We start from the raw sequence: 12,359 nt of genomic DNA, 5'->3' as shown, positions 1-12,359 counted from the left end.
AGTATTCATTATCCTTGTTTCTTTTTCTGTTGTTTTGGGCATTTGTCCCATTTATGTTGTGTTTTAAAAATATTCTTTGTTAACTGTATTTGTTGCTCAGATAACACCTTTTCATCCACTTGCATTTTCCTCTGGTACTTGCCTCCTCCCTCGCATTCTCTCAAAAATTTTCTCTACAATTCATGGTATTATTTCTACTGATTCATAATGTCTCGCATAAAATGTCAGAGTTGTCATCTTAAATTTGCTTACCCAAGCAATCTTTTAAAGGAAAAAAAATGGGGGGTGGGGGGGAGGAGTTCAGACAATGAAGGTCAGACCTAGGCTAAGGGTTTTTGTGAAGCATTAAGAGAAGGGGCAGGACATGGGGCAGTATGAAGGGGTCTGACTTATTACATGAGAGCAAGCTGAATTCTAGTTGTTCTTAAAAATGCACTCAACTACCAAAAATCGGTAACAGAAAAAAAAAACTATTAAAGAGTTAGAAATACATGATGAACCAAGCACACAGAATGGGGTCTCTAGGAAGGAATTGGTCAGTGACAATCTTAGAGAGTGAAACTACTCTCCATTGTCAATGGATGGCCCATGGAGGTAGATGCTGCCAAGTTCCTCTGGTGCTCAAAGATGCGACTTCATTGTCCTCTGGTCTCCCTCTTCTCATAGGCTCTGTGGACACTGCATATTATGTCTTCTTGAAAGCTGGCCTCAAGTCCAGCCTTTGTAAATCTCTGTCTTGCATCCTACTCTGTTGTTGCACCACAGGTGCTCAAGGGGTGGGTAAGAGCTTCTGGTTGAGCAGCTTTGTGTGAGAGACAATTGGCAGCATTGCCAAACTGCACAGGTGGCACCTAACTGAACCCAACACATTTATAAAGAGCTGCTCTTGGCAGGAGTAGGCACAGACCTGGTTGGGACTCTGTGTCGAATTTAATTTACCAGATGATCTAGCTTGGCAAATGTTCCTGCTTAATGTGAAGTAGCTGAGTAAACACAATAGAAGATCCCCACAAGTGTTAAATAGCTGCTGAAAAATACAAGTTCTTGAAATGTCCAAGTGTAGGAAAAATATTTTTACTCATTTTTCTGCTAATGTGCCTAACCTGTATCCAGTGTCAAAGCACCATTCTTTCTGGATTACTCAGGAGCTTGAAAATTTCTTAAATGTCTTTGTACATATTCCCCAAAAGTTAATTTGGGTACAGAATTTTAAGTGTGAGCCTAAAAGTACAGACTTTGGAACAAGGTTTCTCCTAAAATTTGAAAATAGTTCTATTCAGCACCTAAAAGCTGCTGAGAATCCTTAAATCTGTTCAGCTCTTTGTAATGTATTTTTCCCAAAGTAAAAGTAAACCAGGATTATTGTTTGTTGGAAAAAAAAAAAAAAAAAAAAAAGTAGAGACTTTTTTAAGATAAAATAATCAAACCCTAGTTGTACTTTTAAAGCCATGTCAGCAAGTTGCAAATATCCTGTCAGTCAGCCTTGTAGAGCTTAAATTTATGTTCATGAAAGTTGATATGTGTTTATTGTATAAATAAATTATAATGTTTAGGTTTATTCTATAGTAGCATGCTATCAAAGACTTTTCCAGTTTACTACTTACAGTTCTGTCTTACGCAAAACCAAAATCTGCTCCCAAGCAGCCTGTAAGTTAATTTTCTTGGAAAGTTGTCTTATTTTTTAATTTCTAAATATATCTTCCCTACCTACAATTACATTTTTAGTAAAATATAAATTGATATGTGAGATGAGAGTCAAGTGTACCTCTGCTAAATAATACCAATGCTTTGAAAAGAAGTCTATGATAATGAAAGGAATACAAAATTACAACAGTTCTGGTTTTAAATAGTTAATCTTGACAGCCTTCTCCTTATTTGTATCTTCCAACTCTTATCTGCCACTGTTGAAGAGGGAAATTTAAATATGAGATATCAGTACTGTTAGATATTTTTGATTTGGATTTTAGCAGCCAGGTGTAGATGTTGCATATGAGGAGGATTCCGTCTATTATATCACTGGAAGAAATTATAAGTGCTACAGATATGTTCTGATGTTTCCATGTTTGTCAGATGATTGTAATTATGATATTTAAAGTGTATCACATTGCTAATAAAATAGGCATTCTTAGACTGTGTGTTATGAGAAAAATAACAATTCTTCCTGTACCTGGTTATTGTAATGTTTTTAAATGACATAGTGGGTTTCTGGCAGTTCATTTTGAATGTGTGCAGATATTCTCTTCCAATTTCCTCTTTAATAATAATAATAATGATGATAATAGTAGCAACAACATCAACAATAATAATTTTAAACATATACTTTTTTAACACCTTGGAAAGGAAATTTACAGTGTTATAGTTTAATATTGCAAACATTTTGAATTAATAATTCATGTTTAAGTATCTGCTATTCTGCTATGCATGATCAGAAAATTCAGTGATGTGATTATTGAAGTAAAGGAATAATATTTCTTTCCTGTTTAAATGTGACACTTCATCATGAGGTATTTGAGAACCAAATTATTATATCAAGCTGGCATTCCCTGGAAGATAACAAATGAGAGTTAGATTTTTTTAAGTCTGGTTTCTCTGTTTTTGGAAAAGTAGATCCTCAGGTCATTGTCCATGACATTAATCTAATTTTTGCCTGCAGCACATGTTTGTTCCTATTATCCACTACACATCCATTTAACAATTAGCATACTCCCATTCAAGTACAATTGGCAAAATTATTTCTGTTGATGCTGTCCCCTTTATATTCATGTTTCTGATGGTCTGTAATAAATGGCTGTTGAAATTTTAATGGTCAAGTAATCAGCTTTTTCTATGCATATCAAATGATTAGCACAGTAAATATTAAGAAAAAAAGCTGATTTTTAGACTCATTATTAGCTTCACCTGCAGCATTAGCAAATAAAACATGGTTCTAAGGCATTAAAAATTTTTAAAAAAATTTTGCATGTCCATGTAATTTTACGTCATGTTTAGGGGGGTTTTTTCACTGTTATTTAAGGTGCCAAACTGTTGCAGATTCCTGCTTTGTTATGAGTTTCTCTGGGCAGCTATTTAGAATTGCATTCTAAGTAATGACAGAAACTCTTTTTTTGTAAAATACTGCTTCTGTGTGTGTTGCATCGTTTCCTCTATTGTGTTGTTGTTTGGAAAAATCACTTGGGACAATCTCTGGTGAAATGTAAGATTGGATACTTGGAAGTATCTTGCATTTGACCCTGAGTAGAAGAATTGATCTGTCTCATTCTGAGAAATACATCTGAACATATCTTGCAGGAATTCCTTACTAGAATATGTTTTGGTCACTGATGAGTAGCTACCTTTGCTGTTTTCAATAAATAACACTTTCAAGATCAGAGTCACTAGATATAAAAGTCCCTTCCTTCCAAAATCCTTCCATTAGACCTTGCCACAGTTTTAAGTACAATATCAATCAGTTAAATCTGTCACTTCAAGAAAATATTATGCCTGACTGGCACTGGGAGGTAACTATCATTGGTGGGAGGTATTTGTGAGGAAGCTGCCAATAGCCTGCCTATTGTTTTAAAAGGGCAGAGAACATATATTTACAAGACTTTAAAATTCACTGAAAAAAAAGTAGGTGTATATTTCTGGCTTTACATAAAATATTTTAAGAAAATACTGCTGCTTTTTACAAGTTCATGTGAGAGTTATAAACAGGCATTTCTGTCTCTCAACAACAAAATCTGCTTTTTATTGTTATTTTTTAAAAGACAAAATAAATGTAGGTACATTTTTCAGTGATGTGAAAATACGCTACCTTTTAGTTTAAGCTGGCAACCCCTGATATCAGTACAGGCTGGGGATGAAGGGATTAAGAGCAGCCCTGCAGAGAAGGACTTGGGGGGGGCGGTATTAGTGGATGGAAAACTGACTGTGAGCCAACAATGTGCGCTCGCACCCCAGAAAGCCAACCATGTCCTGGGCTGCATCAAGAGAAGAGTGACCAGCAGGTTGAGGGAGGGTATTCTTCCCCTCTACTTCACTTTTGTGAGACCCCACCTGGAGTCCTGTGTCCAGCTCTGGGGCCCCCAGGATAAGGACATGGACCTGTTGAAGAGGGTCCAGAAGAGTGCCATGAAAATGGTCAGAGGGCTGGAGCACCTCCCCTATGAAGAAAGACTGAGAGAGGTGGGGTTTTTCAGCCTGGAGAAGAGAAAGCTCCAGGGAGACTTTATTGCAGCCTTTCAATATTTAAGCGGGGCTTACAGGAAAGATGGGGACAAACTTTTTATCAGGGCCTGCTGTGACAGGACAAGATGTAACAGTTTTAAACTAAAAGAGGGTAGATACAGACTAGATATAAGGAAGAAATTTTTTACAATGAAGGTGGTGAGGAACCAGAACAGGTTGCCTAAAGAGGTGGTAGATAACCCATCCTTGGAAGTGTTCAAGGTCAGGTTGGACAGGACTCTGAACAACCTGACCTAGTTGAAGATGTCCCTGCTCATTGCAGGGGGGTTGGACTATATGATCTTTAAAGGTCCCTTCCAACAGAAATGATTGTGACTCCATGAATCTAAGATTATTATAGCATTTTAAGTTTAAATCTATATTCATTTTATGATACAATTAAGATGCAGAAGAAATACAGAAATATTAATACTGTAGTTCTGAAATCTTAAACTTTTCTCTCCTGAGTCTTGAAGCAAATATTTAATCAGATAATTCTTTAGATTAACTCAAGATAATTCAGTTAGCCCTCTGTAATGGTTGATAGTTTGTTCTAGCCATGAATTTCTTGCAACAGGACATTTATCAAGGTGGGCTGTTATTATAAGCCTACATATAAAAGCAAAGTCAGTCTAAGGATGCACTCTGATGGGCCAGCAGATATAATTTACCTTGATGGGTCTGAACCTCGCATGCAAACACCATGCAGCAGAACTGACTGAGGAATCATTTATAGTGACAATATTATAACAGTCTTTATTGTGAAATCTCTTTAGAAAAAAGGAAAAAAAAATGTCTGGTCTCATATTCAGCCTGTTTCTTGTTGCATTCCTTGTAACTACTATATCACTCTGTAGTTCCATTGCTGATTTGTTGTGTTGTTTCCAAGTATTCCACTTTTACAACATACTGTAAAAAAAATGTAGATTGTTAGAAACAAGTTATGCATGAAATAGCATGAGGAGGTTATTTTAAAACACCTGAAAAACTGAAGATCTTGCCTCTACTAGGTAAACACATGCAAACATTCTGTTTGAAAGATTTTTTATCATATAGTTCCCTCTTTATCATGTAGCTTTAGAGTCTTCCCTAAGGAAATTCACTTCAAGTAAATTGTCAACATGCTGCAGATATTCTTACACATGACTACACATGCTTCATAGACACTTATTTTTAGAGACTAAATTTTTTAAAATGTGGTCTAAAATGTCAGAAGGATAAACAAACACATTTTGCCTTCATTCGATGGAGTATTTGTTCATATTTTGTTTTCCATTTATTAAACTTTTTATATCACCTAAAATATTCTCACATTGTGAGAATTATATGAATGGTTTGTAGCTGTGACAGCAAATATGCTAGTTTAAAAAAAGATAAGACACTGCTGTAAGAAAGTAAGAGACCAGTCTGTGATAGTTGGTAATTCATTTATTACCACTGCATGTTATTAAGGCCTATTGTGTTTGAAGTCAAGTTGTACTGAAAACAAGTCTCAAGTTTATATTAGATCACTAATGTAACAGATTTAGTCAACTTTGTGAGGTAATGGAGAGCAGTGAGAAGTGATCAAAACTCTTTCTGGTTTTAAACTTACTAGCTTCTGCAAAATCTTTCATCTCTACTGCTTCCACGAGCTGTTTTTGCCTTCCTAAGAGTAGGTGTAAGACAAACAGATGCATGCTTCCTCCAATGCCTCCCCTCCTTTTGGACCACAGAAGCTGCAGGTAGAAACTCTCATGGCTTTCTGGAATAGAAACGTGTTGTTGTGTAGAGTAACGGAGTAGCATCCCTTCTTTTCCAGTTGTGGTTTGAGCCTGCTCAGCAGCTAAACACCACACAGCCGCTCACCCACCCTCCCCCCACTCGGGAACAGGGAGGGAATCGGAGGGGCAAAGGGAGACTCGCGGGTTGAGATAAAAACAGTTTAACAACAGTAACAGAACAACACGCTGACAGCAGTATCAGCGGGTAATGTACAATACAGCTGCTCACCACCCACCGACCGACATCCGCCTGGTGATCCCCAACACAAAGGCACCGCAGCAACGCTCCCGGAAGTGAGAGCCCCTCCCAGCCCACTCCGGCCTTTCTAGAGTGAGCGTAATGTCAGGTGACACGGCATATCGGCCAATCCTGGCCCAGCCCTCCAGCTGTGCTCCCCCCGCCCCCGCGCACAGGTGAGGGCACTGGGACCTGGGGAGCCCCTGGGGTCTCAGGGTGCTGCAGCACTCCTCCAGCTACTAAAACGAACAGGAACTCTAGTCCAGCACCAACCAGGACACCAGTGCTCTCAGGAGCATTGTGAGGAAGTTAGCTGAAAAGGCAAAGCTTTGGATATCTGTCTAGGGGTTTTCAGAGGAGCCTGGGACTGTCAGGGGGAAGAGTTCAGTGTAAAAATCTATGCACCATGGTCCTGTTTTACAAGTGATATTTTATCTGCAACAAGTATAGCAGTTGGGGCCTGTGGAAATATCATTCTTAAGGTTTTTCAGCTCTGTCACACTGGGAGAATTGTCTTTCAAGGCTTTCCAGAGAATGTGACGTTATGTAGTTACTCTCAGCTGTGAATTATTGCTGGAGATAATATCTTCTTTGTTTCTTATTGGTTTCTCAGATCTTTATGACTTTTCAGGGGGCAAAATGTAATAAAATAATCTCTGTGTTTTCTCAAATTTTTTAAAACTGTTAAGAAGGTTCTGGGCGGGCATCACACATGCAAAGAGATGTATGTATCTGCATCTCTAAAAACAAGGTTAAGAGTTATTTTGTGTCACACAAATAAACAAAACAAATCTTATGATCTTAGTTAATGTCTGCTTCTAGCAATATGTGTTGAATTCGCAGACTATTCATGGTTTTGCAGTCTAAGTTTCAGTGAAAGTTCAAATTAAAGTATATTTTTAACTTTGGTTTTAAAAGGTACTTTTTTTCTTTTTTAAGAAGTTCCCAGTGACAGTATCTCTCAACCAATATTCTGAAAAAATGTAATTAACTTAAAAAAATTCCCATCTCTGGGATTGGTCTGTATCTGCATTTTTTTTCTAAAATTATAGCAGTTGAATTTTCAAAAAAAAAAAAAAAAATTACAGATTATTTTAATTAAGGAAATTTTTAAGATACTTCATTTGAATTTCTTTCTTGAGCAACATATATTTTAAGACTGTAGCTGTTTTATCAGATATGACAAGTGAAGGACTATCTGAAGTTGTCCCTAACCAGTAATTTAGAAAGGAAGAAACCTCTCTAAAATGATTTCTCACAGTTTTCTTCCAACCATAAAATAATACACCAGCTTACATGATAAGGTCTTAACACAAAGCCAAAATCAAAACCTTAAGAAAAGTGGGGATTCTGCATCTTAGATGAAAGTTTTTTGTTCACTAGTTATGCAGCATATCAGTATCAAAGATTAGAATAAAAATTAGTAGCTACAAAATTAGTTTGGTTTGTTTAGGTTTTTTTTTCCTTGCTGTAAAAACTATTTTCTGTTGAAATGTGAAGATCCATGAAGATACAGTGTCAGTCCTTTACTCCTTTTTATTAAACTAAGAAACAAGGTGAAAAAATAAAAGAATGTCAAGATATTATGAAAGGAGCATGCTGTAGTCAGGAGGAAACACCTTCATTACAAGCAACAATAACTCTGGCATGCATGCTTTCAGTGAACATTCAATATGGGAAAAAAGATTTGAAATTATTTTTTTTTTGTGTGTGTGTGTTATCTGAGATTAGCAATTTATGTCATTGCTAGGGGATAATGACTGTCTACTGGAACCAGACTTGGACTCATAAAAACCAATGTCCTAGATGTTTGTGTTTTATACACAGGACAAAATAGAATCAACCTTTTCTGTTTACCAAATGTAGAGCTGCTAAGTACTCAGAAAGTAGAGCAAGTGGTAACTAATACTATTTACCGAAATCAGGCTTGTTTCAACTCATGGATTTGTTTTGAGTTGTGTTATTGACATTACTTTTTGCATAGCTAAACTTGCAATTTCCTTTCTAATTAACTCCCATTTTTAAAAGCCAATCATTAATGCTAAGAAAGGAAATACTTGTTTTTTAAAAACCTTCTGTCAGTAGAGGTGACTTCCTGAATATTATGTATAGAGTCATTTCATTGCCTTTAATAACTGTTCTCATGGGAAATAATTGCATTGACACAGGAAATCCAAAGAAAGACTCCTAATTGTTGAAAAAGGAGATGACAGACATACAAACCTTGGGATGCAGGCACAGAATAGCAAATAAGGAACTGACCTAATGTCGTGGTTTAGGCCTGATTGGCAGCCAACCACAATGCAGCAGCTCTCTCTCCCTTCCCCTCCGGCAATGAGAAGGGACAGAGAGCCAGGCTTGGGGTTCAAGATAGGACTGGGATAGGGAAAAATCCCCCTTTTATGGTCACGAGCAAAAGGCAGACTCGTTAGGGGAGGAAAAAAAAGAACATACATTTATTACAGACACTAACAACACATAACAGAGTAAGACAGTGAGAAGCATTGCCACATCTTGAGAACACCTTCCCCCCACCCCTCCCTTCTTCCCGGGCTCAGCTCTGCTCCCGATATCTCTACCTCCTCCCCCAGTGGCGCAGGGGCAGGGAATGGGGGGGTGCAGTCAGCGCTGCCACTTCCTTCATCTTCGGTGAGGGGAGTGTCCGAAACTTGTTCCTCCTGCTCCATCGTGGTCCCCCTCTCACAGGAGACAGTCCTCCACAAACTTTCTCCAACTTGAATTCCTCCCATGGGCCGCAGCGTTCCCCACACTGCTCCGTCATGGGTCACTAACTTCCTCTGACTGGATTCTCTCCCATGGCTGTAGTCCTTCCTGAGCTGCTTCGGCGTGGGACACCCCCGCATGCTGCAATCCTCCCAGCGCTGAATTACAGCAGCGGGGATACCTTTTCCCACAAGACCCCGGCCTTCTTCGGGCACAGGACCTTGATCAGCAAGCAGGAGCAACAGGCCACAAATCAATGTCTGCTCCACCGTAGATCTTCATGGGTGGCGGCGGGGGGTGCCCTGACATCTCACCACAGGATACAGGGGGCTCTCTGCTCTGGCACACCTCCCCCCTCCTTTCTTCCTCCGTTCCTCCACTGACCTTGGTGTTCATGCAGCTGTAGCAACTCCTCCTCACCAGTCCGACTGCCCGTCACCACGTCCCTTCTTAAATACGTTATCGCAGAGGCGCAGCCGATTGGCTCAATTTCCCAAACAGAAGTGGAGCTGACTTGGAGCTGGGGGAGCTCCGAGAAGCTTCTCACAGGAGGCCACCTCAATAGCCCCCTCCCCTGCCACCAAAAATACTCCACCACTCACTCAACCCAGGACACCTAAGAAGCCTGGATTTTATTCTCAGTTTGGGCACATTTTTCTCATCATCTTTTTTCACTGCTCACTTGTGTAAATTTTAAGTTCCTAGGATGATGTAATGTTTATTGGTCAGAAGACTGCTTACAACATTCTTAGTGAGAATCTTTGGATATTAACACTGTTGATTGCCTCTTTTTCCCCTTAAAAATGTCTTAACAAATGTCTTGTGTAACTAAATGTTAGTGTTTTATATTTTAGAAAACAATTAGTTAATTTCTTTATTTTGACGCACTATGTTCACCACCTGATCCTTTTTCACGTATTCTAGCAACATATTATATAGAGAATGTATAATCTTTTAAAATATTGTTTCTGAGGAAAATATTATACTGCTTCTCTGATAGATTTTGTCAGTTGGAAAACTATGGCAAAGAACTTGCTCTCATTTTTCTAGATTGAACAACAGTTTAACCTAAAAGTAAAGTTACTACATGAAAACAAAATGTTCATGTATAATAGTGTATGAAGAGATAATTCTTTTGGAAAAAATAACAGTGATATGAGCTGCATTACAGTCACTGATTGTATCAGTAATAGAATTGATATTGAAGACCAGGCTTCTTATAGTACCTCAATACTGTCTCCAGTTTTGGGTCCCTGATACAAGACAGACATCAATAAACTAGAGTGAGATTAGCAAAGATCCCCCAGGATGGTGCAAGGCTAGAGCACTTGCCCAGTGGGGAGAGGCTGAGGTTCACCCTAGGTTGTGGATAGCTTCAGGAGCACCTAACAGCAGCCCTCAGTTACTGCAAGGAGGTTATTTGAGGAGATGGAGCCAGGCTTTTCACTGTTGTGCTTGGTGGGAAGAAGAGGGACAATAAACTGAGACAAGAGCTGTTCAGGCTGGATATAAGGAAACACTTTTACTCCAGGAGAACAGCACAGCAGTGGGAGAAGCTGCCCAGAGAGGCTGTGCATCATTGGAGCACAAAACATCCATCATCAGGGCTTGTCAAGACCCAGGTGGACAAAGCCCTAAGCAGTTGGAGATCTGACCTCAGAAGCAGTCCTGCTGTAAGCAGGAGGTTGGACTAGAGACCACTTGAGATTCCTTCTCACCTGAGTTACTGCACAGCTCTAGAACATATTCCACATATTCTTCATACCACTTATTGTCCAGCATATAATTTTAAGCTTTGACATCTACTATCTACCTCAAATTGCTCAGTTTATAGAACAGATCCAAAATGTAATCTGTTCAACACAAATTAGGTCTTTTCTGCAAGAAACAGTAAGAATAATTAAGCAATGAGGTATTAAATTTTTCATGCTGTCACCTTTGTTCCCATGTAAGTTAATTGTTGCCAGTGCTGTCCAAAATGCTCATGAAGGACTGTCCTCTGCCTTCATCTTTTTCGGAAAACGTGCATGTGTCTTATGTCTCACCTCTGTCATGTCTCAGCTTCAGCTCAGTCTTCCTCCTGCACAACCATATTTAGCACCCTACTCATTCTAGATGTACTCTTACATTCTGCAGTTGGTCAACATAATATTTGAAGTGCAGCACTAAAGTTGAGTTGCTTGAAATAAATGTTTGTAAGTCTGCCAGTAACAGAAGAGTTACTTTTAACTTTTATGTACAATGCTTCTATATGTACATACATATTGTATATATGCAAATATATATATATATATTTATATACTTAGGTATCTCCAAGCATACATTTGCTTTTGTGCAAAATCATGATGTTATCAGAGTCTACTCAAGTAAAGAACGATAAAATTTCTTTTATGCTGCTGCTCATCTACATTTTTGAAGTCTGCCTTCTGATGATGAGAAACTTAGCTTGTTTGACACTATTTGTTCTGGACTGTAAATGGTAAGGAGGAAAACAGCCATGCTTTCTTATTTCTCTTTTCTATAGCAACAGGTGAACTACTTGGAGTTTATCAGAATCTGAACTCAACTGTTTGAGCTGTGTTTTTACTCATACTTTAAAACACAGTAATTTAACCAACAAAGAGGGAACACATTTTAAAACAAACAAACAAAAGTAATACTTATCCAATTTTGTTTTGGTAGGGATGGAACCCCGCCATTGATATACTGTGTTTTTTTAACATTTTCTTGGTTTGTTGTGTTCAAGTTTTGGTTTTTCTTTTTGAATCTGACATCTCTGGGACCTATGTATTCTTATCGCTGTAGGACTGTATATCGGACTGTATTACTAAAATGAAAGGAAAATATTTTATCACCATCAAGAAAAAAGCCATATGTCCCTTCAGGTTCATAAATCTGTAATAACTTCCATTTGTATTTTAATACTTCTCCCACAGCAAATAGATTACTTTCATATCAGTAAATGGAGGAAGATAAAAGAAAGAAGGAAGCAAGATAAAAAGGTTGTCATTGAATATATAAGTGTATATGTTATATTCATATGTTGATATTAATTTCATGTAAAGCCTTTGCTGATTTAGCACACTAAATTATCACTTAAAGTATATAATTTCAGTTTTAGTTTCAATAAATACCCACTGCCAGTAATATTCAGTATCTAAAGTACCATTATTGTCAGACATTTCATTCTTATATTGAATGTGTGGTTTAGAATTCAAAATGAGAGACTTCAGTAGATCAACTTTCTACCTGTATCTGTGCTTCAGAATTTCTGTATGATTTTAAGCAAGTATTGCAACCTTTCCATAACTCCATTTTTTCTGCATACAATAGAGTACTTTCAAGTGGTGGGGATTAAATCAAATTGCCGTAGCTATACTATTCACAAAAGCTGTGAGAACCTCTAATCTTTCCAGGCTGTCATAAAC

This window comes from Tyto alba, unplaced genomic scaffold (assembly GCF_018691265.1).
Source record: "Tyto alba isolate M040663 unplaced genomic scaffold, T.alba_DEE_v4.0 Super-Scaffold_27, whole genome shotgun sequence".
Classification (NCBI taxonomy): Eukaryota; Metazoa; Chordata; class Aves; order Strigiformes; family Tytonidae; genus Tyto; species Tyto alba.
This window is presented reverse-complemented; position numbering follows the sequence as displayed.